A 12988-nucleotide genomic window follows, 5' to 3' on the forward strand; every position below is an offset into this window, starting at 1 on the left:
AATATCTTAATTTGTGTTCCGAAGATCAACGAAGGTCTTACGGGTGTAAAACGGCACAAGGGTGAGTAATAAATGACAGAATTTTCATTTTTGGGGGAACTAACCCTTTAAGTGGCCGACGACATGACTGCAGCATGCGATAATAAACAGAATGTTATCTTGCGTTGTTGTGCTATAGAGTACCTCAGGGATGACGTGTTTTTGTAGGCCAATCTGGTTCCCTCGATTGAAAGCCAATGCATTTTTCCCATAGACTTTTGGAAAATCGCAAAAAATAAGCTCTGTTTAACAAAGGGTTATGACACTTACACGTTTTGTTTATCAAGATAATCTTTACAAGTTAACACAACATTTATACATTTTGAAGCCTAAATAAAGTCGTCAGATATAAAAAGCTAACAGTAGGCTATAAACGGACTACAGTACACCATGGTCGCGGATCAACCTCACCACCACCAAGCTTCCTCAAACTTTATTTAGAAAACAACTTTATCTAACAACATGCTCGCTGATTATAATCTGCACTGTGTATGAATACTTATCCACTTTTTCATGAGAAATGCTGTCCAAATGTCCTGTTTGTCATGATGATGTCTAAAGTCCCCGCCAAAGGAAGTAGTCCCTTTTAGCAACTTGTTAGCAACCGCCGTTTTCAAGACACAATAAAGGTTTAAAAAAAATCACAAGCGGGTTATAACTGGTGTGTTTTATGTCATAGATCAAAACGTTAAAATATTTAGAGGCTTTGTTAACCACAAGACTTTATTTCAGGTGATTTAACAAAAACCCATTCAAAAAACCCATTGACTTTGGGGCGATGGAACCGGAAGTCCTAAAATGCTAACTCGCTTCCGGGTTTTGCCTACAAAAACACGTCATCCCTGAGGTACTCCATAGACTTTATGTAGCCCCACCCCTTTTCAACGTTGCGCTCGTTGTCTTTTGTCTTCCGACTTGTATTTCCACAGATCTTACATTTATGAATGAACTGTTCGTTTTAAAATCTTCCCGGTCTACTGACATTTGTTAAGACATCTGCTTTAAACATTACAATGCTCATGATAATTTTCATTAACTCTACAACAAGTAAATCTTAACCAGCTAATTATTCTTTGACAGCGATGCCATAGAAATGTACAGAGCTACCGCAAAACGGAAGTTCAAACACAATTTTATAAAGATGGCGGCGCGCTTGTTTCTTTGGCGCATAAGGTCTATTGTTATCGTTATAGTCATCATTCCTTGTGTGAATGGGCCTTTCCAGTTTTTTTCAACTGCTTACAGTTGGACAGAAACAATGGTTGTGTTTAAAAAGATTATGAGGCACATGAATTTACAAACAATAAATAAATAAATAATGATGTGCACAGATAAATCATTTAAAATAAATACTGCAACATTCCGTAAAAAAAAAAAAAAAAGAATTGTCCATTTTGATTTCATGGTGACTAAATAATTTCCATAGAAACACAAAATACTTACAGAAAAAAATATGAAAATAAAAAAAAAAGAAATATGAAGTATAATGTTGCCTTTAAATAATATAACTGCCTTAATCTTCATTTTTGCATAATTTAGTGCAGTAATGTTTAAAAAACTTATTGTATTTAATTAATACATTTCTTATTTTTTGTTAGAAATGTACTTAAATGTACTCATTGTAAAATTTATAAATTAATTTACTTATTTAACATCTTAACATCTACAGTATTTTAATTATTTCCACCAACCGCCAAACAGGCCATTTTCACCTGTGCAATCACTCCCTCTAGTGGCTGCAGTGGGACGGTACATTACAGTCAGACCTGTGTCCACACAAATGTCTGCAGCTGATGTTTACACAGCACTCATTCAAGGAGTTCTGTAGGCTGAACGTGACATCACTCACTGAGCGGTGTTGCCCTCAACTGAAACTGTTATATCAAGCCTGGGTTAGCGGTTTAATGATGTCGACAGCTGATTAATGGCACTCTCAGTCATCGTGAGGTCTGGATGGTGATGGTGAGAGGATCACTGGGGAACTGGAAGCCATCTGTGTGGTGGTGCTGACAGACAAATGTGTATGATGGTGGGCTCATTAGCCATGTTTTCATAACCCCATTAAAACGCAATTCTTTGCTGTGTTTTACACTAATTGGTGTACATTTGTGGTGAGGGGGTAAAATCATTTTACATGCTATCATTACCTCCTGTATGGGAGCTAGATGTGAGCGCTTACTGTAGGGAACACCCACATGTCCATACACCCTTATTCACACATACTAGATACTCTTAATCCAGATGTTCTGACTGCATATGAAGATATATTTTAATTTAGCATTAGGTTTTGATAATAGGATTTCATACAACATCAACGAGAGAAATCTTACTTTTTACAAAAAGTAACAAGTAAACAAACTTACAAAAAAAAAAAATCATTTTTCTGCTTGCATTAAATATTTTAAATCTATTTGGCTATAATAGTTTTGATGAACAAGTGATGGTTTTTGGGTTAAAATTCACCCATTTCAGAACAACATAAATAAATATTGAGAAAGATTTTGAATATCATGAAAAAAAGCTGAAAGGTTGACATACTGTACATCACAACCAATCAGAGCATATTTGATTTTTGTTCATATACAGTGTGATTTTGGACCAAAGAGATTCTGCTAGGGGCGGGTGTAATGGAAGAATGCTAGTAAGAGCTGTGCGTGTGTAACCCCCTCAGCCCAGGTCCTACTCGCCCCGCTCTGTGCAGGCCTCGAACCTGGGTCTCTGGTGTGGGAGTCGGACGCTCTAACAAGGAGGCTAAAGGCTGCAACATCCAGCGTCAGTCGCTAGAGCATCTCTTGAGATCAGAGGAGTGAGGTTTACTCACAGAGCGACTACTAGCTGGCCTCCGTTACACTCACCCCCCTAAACCTCACTACCATCCGGGTCATGGCACCAATGTAGCCCCTCCAGTTCGTACCTGCCCACTCCAAGTGGGACGTGAACCCGGGCCCGTCCGCATGGGAGTCGGACGCTCTAACAAGGAGGCTAAAGGCTGCATCCTGTAGCGTCAGTCGCTAGAGCATCTCTTGAGATCAGAGGAGTGAGGTTTACTCGCACAGCGACTACTAGCTGGTCTCCGTTACACGTGTAAACCTCACTCCCCTGGCCTCAAGAGGCACACTAGCGACTGATGCTAGAAGACGCGGTCTTTAGCGTCCTTGTTAGCACGCCTGCCTCCCATGCTGGAGACGCCAGTTCGAATCCCGCTTGGAGTGGGTCGTGTAGGACTGGTTACATTTGGTGCCGTAACCCGGATGGGAGTGAGGTTAAGGGGGGTGAGTGTAACAAGGCCAGCTAGTAAGAGCTATAGCGCCAGCCACCCGTTCGAAATCCCGCTTGGAGCGGGTCAAGTTGGACCGGTTACACGGGGTTACCCAGACAATTTACCACAAACAACAAAATGTCCTGTTGCATTGTAACTATTTCTTAAACGCCAAGATCATGGGTTTGATTCTCAGCTAAATTATGCTTAAACTGATAAAAATGTACGCCGTAGTTTCTTTGGATAAAAGCATCTGCCAAATGCAAAAATGTACCCCGCAAGAGGGCAATTGCAAAACTGACATAACAAAACACATGGGGAAAAAATTATGATAATTGGGATATACATTCTCTATCTGGGCTGTAACGATATCATATTTTTCACACCACGGTTATCACGGCCAAAAGAACTCATGGTAACAATATATCGCGATATCTATAGAAAGTAGAAACCTTGAAGAAGAAAAAAACAGTGTTATCAGTCAAATTCATCTTTACTTTGTTTATTTTGTTTTGCTTTTTTTTTTAGCTAATGAATCACACCATTGCATACAGCAATTACAACAATTGTCTGAACTGAGAAGAAATTATATTATTTTATAGTGTTCTATTTAGTGATAAAGGCTATGCATTGCATAATAAATATCCTTACATTATCCTTACGAAAATTACCAAGATGGCTTGAAGAACACGGATAAACCATATACTGTCACAATGGTGTTAATTCTCTTCATGTTTAATAAGTCGACGCATCTCTATCTGCATTTTATTCAGCTAAAGCAATGTCTTTGTCCATATTAGGGATTTCCTGGAACGTCAAAAGTTTAATATTTCTATGGGTTTCACTTGTGGACTTTCTGTGCAAGGGCGCCCTCCGGTGTCGAGTATGAATGAAACAAATTACATGAGAGAGTTTAGCGCTCCATAATGACATTACCCTATTTTGGATAAAAATACAACAAAAATATTCCTCTCTAAAGATATTTGAAGTAAAAATCCATACATACAAAAACCCAAACGCCCCTATTCTATTCTGTGGGTCAAACTGACATACTATAAACTCTAGAGACGTGATGCACACACTACCAATGAGAGAGCAGTGATCTGCCACTTGATAAAGCTGGATACTGAGTATATGTATGCGCGAATCACCTTTATGTAGAAGAGATTGTTAGTGTTTTAACATATATTTATACTCATGTTAAAACATTTTAGAATACATTCAGGAGGGCTTTTTGACACTGAGAGAAAAGTGTGAATGTATAGCATTTTTTTTACACTTGACTGTTGGCACAGTGGAGCATTGGGCCAAAGTTTCCCAGCATTCAGTCACACCCCCTCCCATCTGAAAGCCCAGTAATCTAAACTTTCATTAAGGCTCCAGACCCCCTGCTATACCTCATTACTTCATATAAACCCCTTCAACCCAAAGCCCCACTCCAACACACCGCTACAAAAACACACAACAATCCGTAGAGTTGTACGAACACATGCGTATTGACATGCTGACACACTACAAAAATGAGTGTATTTTTGTAACACCCAGAAGAAACAAAAAAAATATTTGTGTGACCTATGGCACATCTCTCTCACTTTCTTCAGTAATTCCTTTTAAATGCTCACACCCGGAGCTTTCCATGCGAGCCGTATAAGCTGGCGCAGAGATGGAGGGCAGATAAACGGGTACGAGGCAGAGTGGAGTCATTAAGGACGTGTTGATGGAGGGATTTTGAATTATGGCAAAGGTAGAGGGAGGAGAGGGGAACAGAAATAAGACGCCTGACTAGGGACCCTCCTTTAGAGCTCTTTACACTCAAGTCCATTCTGTTTATGTGTGGGCTTCACAAGGCGCCTACACTTTTAACACAACTGCTCCTCATATGAATGAACAATCCACTCCCTGTCTGCTCACGTTCGCTTTCATCAAACACCACCAGCGCTGAAACCATCTATTAGTTCAGGTCTCAAAGCCACAAAGAGAGAATGCTGCTTGAAATGGCTTTCGCACATAAGCGGACTGGGACGTCAAGGCCTGCGGTTTTTCTCTCAAGAAGTTATATCAATAATGTGAGTGGGTGTTACTTTTATGATTGAGGAAAAAGACATTTGGCAAAACCTGCAATGTGTGAAAAAAAAAAAAAGGCTAATCGGCTAATTGGGTAACACTTTATTTCGATGGTCCACTTTAGACATTCTACTAATTATATAAGGTCTTTGCAACTACAACTAGCAGTCATTAGAGTATTAGTAGACTGTCTGCTTAATATCTGATAACATTTTATTTTGATGCTCATAAACACACATAAACTGCACTTGTATATAATATAACATTAATGAAACAAAAAGCTACTTAAGTGTACTTAAAGAGATTACAGTTGCATTACTGTTTCTTAACACAATTAAATAGACTTAAAAAAATGCACTTTTTAATAATATCAAATTAAATTTTTTTCTTTAAAATGCATTTTAAATCATTGTTTTAATAATCTTTTGTCGTGCTTTCAAGAAGTACACTTAGATGTGTTGACTTGACTAACATACTAAAGCTATACAGTACTATATGTATTCCATATTATATTTAAAGTTACTGGCAGTGTTGGGGGTAACGCATAACAAGTAACGCAAATTATTACTTTTCAAGTAACTAGTAAAGTAACGCATTACTTTTACAACCCGAATTCCGGAAAAGTTGGGACATTTTTTGAATTTGAATAAAATGAAAACTAAAAGACTTTCAAATCACATGAGCCAATAATAGAACATAGATAACATAACAAATGTTTAAACAGAGAAATTTTACAATTTTATGCACAAAATGAGCTCATTTCAAATTTGATGCCTGCTACAGGTCTCAAAATAGTTGGGACGGGGGCATGTTTACCATGGTGTGGCATCTCCTCTTCTTTTCAAAACAGTTTGAAGATGTCTGGGCATCGAGGTTATGAGTTTCTGGAGTTTTGGTGTTGGAATTTGGTCCCATTCTTGCCTGATATAGTTTTCCAGCTGCTGAAGAGTTTGTGGTCGTCTTTGATGTATTTTTCATTTAATGTTGCTCTAAACCTTTATATACCTTTCAGCATTCATAGTGCCTTCCAAAACATGCAAGCTGCCTATACCGTATGCACTTATGCACCCCCATACCATCAGAGATGCTGGCTTTTGAACTGAACGCTAATAACACGCTGGAAGGTCTCCCTCCTCTTTAGCCCGGAGGACACAGCATCCGTGATTTCCAACAAGAATGTCAAATTTGGACTTGTCTGACCATTGAACACTTTTCCTCTTTGAAACAGTCCATTTTAAATGAGCCTTGGCCCACAGGACACGACGCCGCTTCTGGACCATGTTCACATATGGCTTCCTTTTTGCATGATAGAGCTTTAGTTGGCATCTGCAGATGGCACGGCGGATTGTGTTTACCGACAGTGTTTTCGGGAAGTATTCCTGGGCCCATTTAGTAATGTCATTGACACAATCATGCCGATGAGTGATGCAGGGCATCAATAAAGGTCTTCGGCCTTGTCCCTTACGCACAGAGATTTCTCCAGTTTCTCTGAATCTTTTGATGATGTTATGCACTGTAGATGATGAGATTTGCAAAGCCTTTGCAATTTGACATTGAGGAACATTGTTTTTAAAGTATCCCACAATCTTTTTGCGCACTCTTTCACAGCTCTGCCCATCTTTTCTTCTGAGAGACTCTGCCTCTCTAAGACATCCCTTTTATAGCTAATCATGTTACAGACCTGATATCAATTAACTTAATTAGTTGCTAGATGTTCTCCCAGCTAAATCTTTTCAAAATTTCTTGCTTTTTCAACTTTTTTGAGACCTGTAGCAGGCATCAAATTTGAAATGAGCTCATTTTGTGCGAAATTGTAAAAAAAAATTCTCAGTTTAAACATTTGTTATGTTATCTATGTTCTATTGTGAATAAAATATTGGCTCATGTAATTTGAAAGTCTTTTAGTTTTCATTTTATTCAAATTTAAAAAACGTCCCAACTTTTTCGGAATTCGGGTTGTAAATTTACAACAAAACATCTGAGTTACTTTTTCAATTACGTAATGCAAATTACTTTGTTCCCATTTATGTTTTATTCATTTCACTTTTGGTGTGAAAGGGCCTTTACATTTGCCAAATACAGATTTTTTTATTATTATCGTTAAAAAACAAACAAGCAAGGCCAGCCCAAGTTTAAAAAAAGTACCGCAAAAGTAATGTAACAAATTACTTTCCATAAAAAGTAACTAAGTAATGCAATTAGTTACTTTTTTAGGGAGTAATGCAATATTGTAATGCATTACTTTTAAAAGTAACTTTCCCCAACACTGGTAATATATTTTAAATGTACTTAGCTACAACTTCATCATTACAATTGTGTCAATACAAATATATTTAAACACATGACATTTCGTTTCAATAGAAATGACATTAAAGTATATTTTAGTTTACCAGTGCATTCAGCAGTACACTTTAACCAAGGACAATAAAAGTAATTATGAAATGACATAAAAAGATGTACTTAAGTCCTACTTAAGTGGGTCAAAAAGCACTCTTAAGTTCAAATAACTGCATTTAATATAAATTTAAACTATAAAAAATGTTCATTTAATTGCGATTAACATGCAGTTAAGTGTCCAAAAACATTCAAAAATGTTCTGTTTGAGTCAAGTATATTCTTTAAAAGTCCATTATTTCCATAATATGTACTATTTTTAAAGTAAGCTTACTTTTTTTTCACAACAGCAAAGTCCAGTTTATTTCACAATGGCAACATTTCCAATTTATTTATTTATTTATTTATTTTGGAGAAACATTTTTAGTATCAGGGAACTACAGTATATTCATGATTGTCATTAAAATTATTCTTAAAATTTATAACAAATAATGTATAGTGCTCAACACTTGTAATAATAGCTGTCAGGAATAACAAAAAATAAACTATAATGTAACATAGGGAATACAAATACATGTTTATGATCAACGGATGTAAGATCATGGGAACATCAGCACAAGTGACATGTCTGTTGACTGGTCTGAAACTCTCTCACACTGGTCTCAGGACATTTGCTCTTCTTGTTGTTGAGATCTGGTTTGTATCTTTTAAAAGAGTGTTTGCACACTTGAGAGCTGAGGAAATGGTTTCTTCACTCCTGAGTTGGCAAAGCACAGTTAGATGACCGCCAGGGATAAAATGTAAGATCACTGACATTTCTTTTTTCTCAACTAAAAACAGCATTTGGGACAATGAAACCAACACATAATCTTCATTATCAAGAAGCAAAAGACGTAGAGAGAAATCTGGTGCTTCCTTGACTCTGATATATATGTTATTCATATAAATATTTATTGGACATATGTAATGGAACATACCAAAGTGGATGCCTTCCTCCCACTTCAACCTCCCTTTAAATGAAATAAACCAGACCTAGTGTGAAGAGAGAAAACAGAGAATTATGCTGGATGCTACCACTAGGGGGCGAGAGGTGGCTGTTTTCTGTGATGATTAGGTTCTAAATTTGCTATCTGGATAAAATAAGCATGTTTGTGGAAATAGTAATATCAGCTGCTGCTTTTATATAGATTTCTTAGCACACTGCTGCTCTCATTCACTATTGCCCAGAAACTGCTCTGCATTTATGTTCTCTCTCAGAAAATGCACACATACCCACAAACCATTCAAAAATCCACCCAGACCACTGCCAGGCTATTCAAACTTCAGCGCCAACATTTTATTTCTTGTTTTAAACTTGAAAGTGTACATTTTCACCACAAACATGCCTAGATTTAACCGTTCCCAGCTGGTTTGCTCATTGCACAATCCAGCAAGGCTTTAGTTTTGACAAGTGGGTGAATGGAAGAAAATGGGCCAGCAAGCCTGTTTATAAATTAAAGATGTGACCCTTAAAAGAAGAGACCTGCCAGGAATCATAGTAAAGTGCACACAGGGTTCAGAATTAACATGTGCCAAGCCAGTTGGCCGGTAACTTTATTAGGAACTGCAACATATTGTTTATGCTGAATAAACATTATTTTGTAGTAACGATAAAAGAATGATAGCCTGACACCACTGATGTAATAAGCGATGTGTGCAACTCAAATCAAAGACATACTAAAGAAAACATCTGTCGCCTCATGTAACTTTTACCTCAGTGCAAAGATTGCCATCATAAGTTTATCTAGGATGCCTAAACTTTTGCTTTTCTCCAGAACCCCATATGGCAACTGAATGAATATCCCAATTCTCATATTAAGCCATGCGTCTTGCCGTTTCTGAGACAGGAGTAGTTTAACCAAAGACCGGCTAATTGTATGTTTTAGTTTTCATTTTCAGTGCTAATTCAGTTTATATTTTTACCTGTGAATATGAATGAGCCTCCTCAAATGATTCATTTTACATACAGTATATATATATATATTTCTATAGGCTACTATTGATCTTTAATTCTTCCTATAGGTCATGCAGTTTTGACTGTATAATATATTTTTGTAAATATGATTTTAAATAGAATATTTAAAATAAAAAACTTAAAATGTTTTAAAAGAGTTTTTTAGTGTTTAGCTTGGCTCTCAGAAACTTCAGACTTGACTTAGACTTTGAAAAGAAAGAATTATGCAAGGGAAATAATTAATCCTACTGTCATAGGGACAAAATAAATTTTCCAATAAATACAGTTTCATGGCAGAAATAATAAAAATTTATGAGCCCTTAGAAATATTTATGGCAGGTACATTCTCTCAGTTCACCCATAACTGGAGTTAAATTTGGAGATGGATGCATGGCAAAAACTCCTGCGGAAGACATAGAAATTATCAAGGTTTATATTTAGAAGAGTGTGAACAGTGTGATCGGCATGCTGGGTCATTCTGAAAGTGTGAAATGATTGGCTCTTCTTTAACACTGGATCACTGTATCAGTGTGATGCCATGCTTCTACTGAGTGTTTCGAGATTTAAAACATCCTTTCTTAAAGGGGTGGCTGATTATGATTTCACTTTTTTAACTTTAGTTAGTGTGTAATGTTGCTGTTTGAGCATAAACAACATCTGCAAAGTTACGACGCTCAAAGTTCAATGCAAAGGGAGATATTTTATTTTAAAGAATTCACTGGACTATAACAAACGGCTGGTAGGGACTACAACAAGCTTTTTCCTGGGTTTCCTGGGTTGCTAATTTACATAAACCACGTCCCCGAGAACACACAACAAAGGGGGTGAGGCCATGTTGGGCTGCTTTAGAGAAGAGGAAGAGTTGTTGTAGTGGAGTGTTGTTGACGTGCCGTCATTTTACACTGGACTGCTTCACAAACGAGGGTCAATTCAACGCTGAATTTACACAAAAGATTAACATGACGGCACATGCTAGTCGATGAGTTGAATCAACTCCACAGCAACTATAATTTATCCACTAACCGTTCAGAAACGTCCAGTTTCATTCTAAAAGTTGTAACTTCTTCCTGAGTCTCTCCATCAGTGTCGACTCCGGTTTGAACAATGTAAGGCTCAACACCGTTACTGACTATCCTCATTTTGGCTGTGTTGTTGTTTGTTGTTGTTGAGCAACTGAAGCATGAGCTTTTAAAGCTCCGCCCTCTTCTGGAAAGGGGGTTGGGAGCAGCAGCTCATTTGCATTTAAAGGGACACACACAAAAATGGCGTGTTAAATCTTGTAAAAGGGGCATTATAGGTCCCCTTTAAGCCTTTCCCCTAAAAAAGCACTATGAGTTATTTGTATAAAATATGAAATAAATATTTATTTATTTAGATAGAGGGTTGATTTGAATTTGGTTTAGTTTATAGGATTGTATTTATTTTGCACAATACAGTAAAAACAGATGATAAGCTGTCATTTTTAAATGATATAGTACTACTACTACTACTACTACTAATACATTTTATTTATTATGCACTTTTCTCAAACCCAAAGCCCTACAAGCAAAATTAACATTGAATATAAAATAAACACAATAAAATTCAATAATACACCAAAGACAATAGAATAATAGTTTAAAAACAATACAAAAATTATATGTAATAATTTCTTTAAACATTGGCAGAACAAATTTATAATTCTGTTTATTGTTTGCAAAATAAATTGAATTTGTCCTACATATTTCCCAAAATGTGATGGTCATCCTATTATTCTAAAGGAACAGTTCATCCAAAAAAGAAAAATCTGTCACAATTTAGAGTGACTGAACTGTTCCTTTAAACAATCTGAATAAATCCACTCAGACCTACCAATTTCAGATTGTATTAGGCTGATATACCGAAGTCTTGGTTAAAGTTTGGATTTATGCAGGTTGACTATGTTGTGTACCAAATGCTGCTTTGATAGTCCAGATCCAAAGCATAGCTCCTCAACACGAAACCTGCTCTTTCGTCATGATCAAACTGCAGGAAATGAGCCACAGTAGGATGTGGGCCAAGACATGACCCAAATTCTGAGGGCTTTTGAGCTGCACTGTGGGGCCCTCAGGGGCCAGAGCCCCCTCAATGCCCCCTTCTATCACCCCAATCCCTGCAAAAGCCCTGATCAAAGCCTCGCCTTACCCTGCTCACCATCACAGAGTGCCCCAACATAAACAGGAAAGCCGGCTAATGTGAAAACACTGAATCATTTTCCATTTTTCTCACTGAAGGATGGCCGTTCAATTATAAACACCCATGTAGGGTCTCGTTAGAGGACAATGGCCAAACTTCAGTGGGTCAGCTTCACATATGGTCTGACGTAATAACAGTGTCACCTCAATGGCGTGTTGATATTGTAACACTAAGATGTTGATAATGTCTCTTGATTGCTTTATTTAAAGGAGTAGTTCAAGATTGCAGTTTTAACAGGAAGTCTTCAGACATATGCATGTTTATATTCCTCCTCCAAAGGCCGTGCATGAGTTTGGGCAAACTTAGCGTCGACGGCGTCCCAGAGAGAGCAAAAGCAGGGGAGTCAGTAGAGAAGAAATGTGAGTATGGCGTCTGCTGTTGATCAGGTTTCCAGTAATAGGACCAGAACTACCGTTTAATTTCTTCATCATAACACAGACCACCAAAGGCAGGAGGGGTGGAAAGAGATCGGCCCAAATCCGCAAACGATTTGGCTGACTCACCATAAGCAGTCAACTCAAAGTCAAATCCAATTGTTTGTAGAAAACAAGCATACTGCATCATATCAAAGATGTTGATCGCATTTGTTATGCTAATCTGAGCAAACTCGGGCATGAGCTTCACGCCAGTGTGATAGCGTCTGGCTGCGACTCTTCGTGTCTGCAGTCTGTTCGGGTTTAACCATCTATGATGGCTCTTGGCTGAACATTTCTGGAGCTATCGTGCATATGCAGTAGCAAAAAATAGCAGTGAAAGTTAAAATAATCCACATAATCATATGCGCAAATTGCAATACAGACATCCATGTAGAGATGTAGCTCTTTCACAGATGTTGATATCTCATGCGGTCACTGGCTGCTTCCATAGCAGCCTAAAAGAGTTCTGATGTGTGACTGGTTCAGACGCCACATGCAATTGTGTTTTGGTTCCTTTGAATACCTTTCCACTGGTTTTGCATCTTGAATTTCATTAATTGTGACTGCTGGTGCATATTAGAAACTGGCATTTTGGTCATTTTGTCTACTCACAATGACAAAACATGAACAGTTCCAAACCCTTTGATGTGAAATTGAGCAGGCAGGGAA

This window comes from Ctenopharyngodon idella, chromosome 13 (assembly GCF_019924925.1).
Source record: "Ctenopharyngodon idella isolate HZGC_01 chromosome 13, HZGC01, whole genome shotgun sequence".
NCBI classification, from domain to species: domain Eukaryota; kingdom Metazoa; phylum Chordata; class Actinopteri; order Cypriniformes; family Xenocyprididae; genus Ctenopharyngodon; species Ctenopharyngodon idella.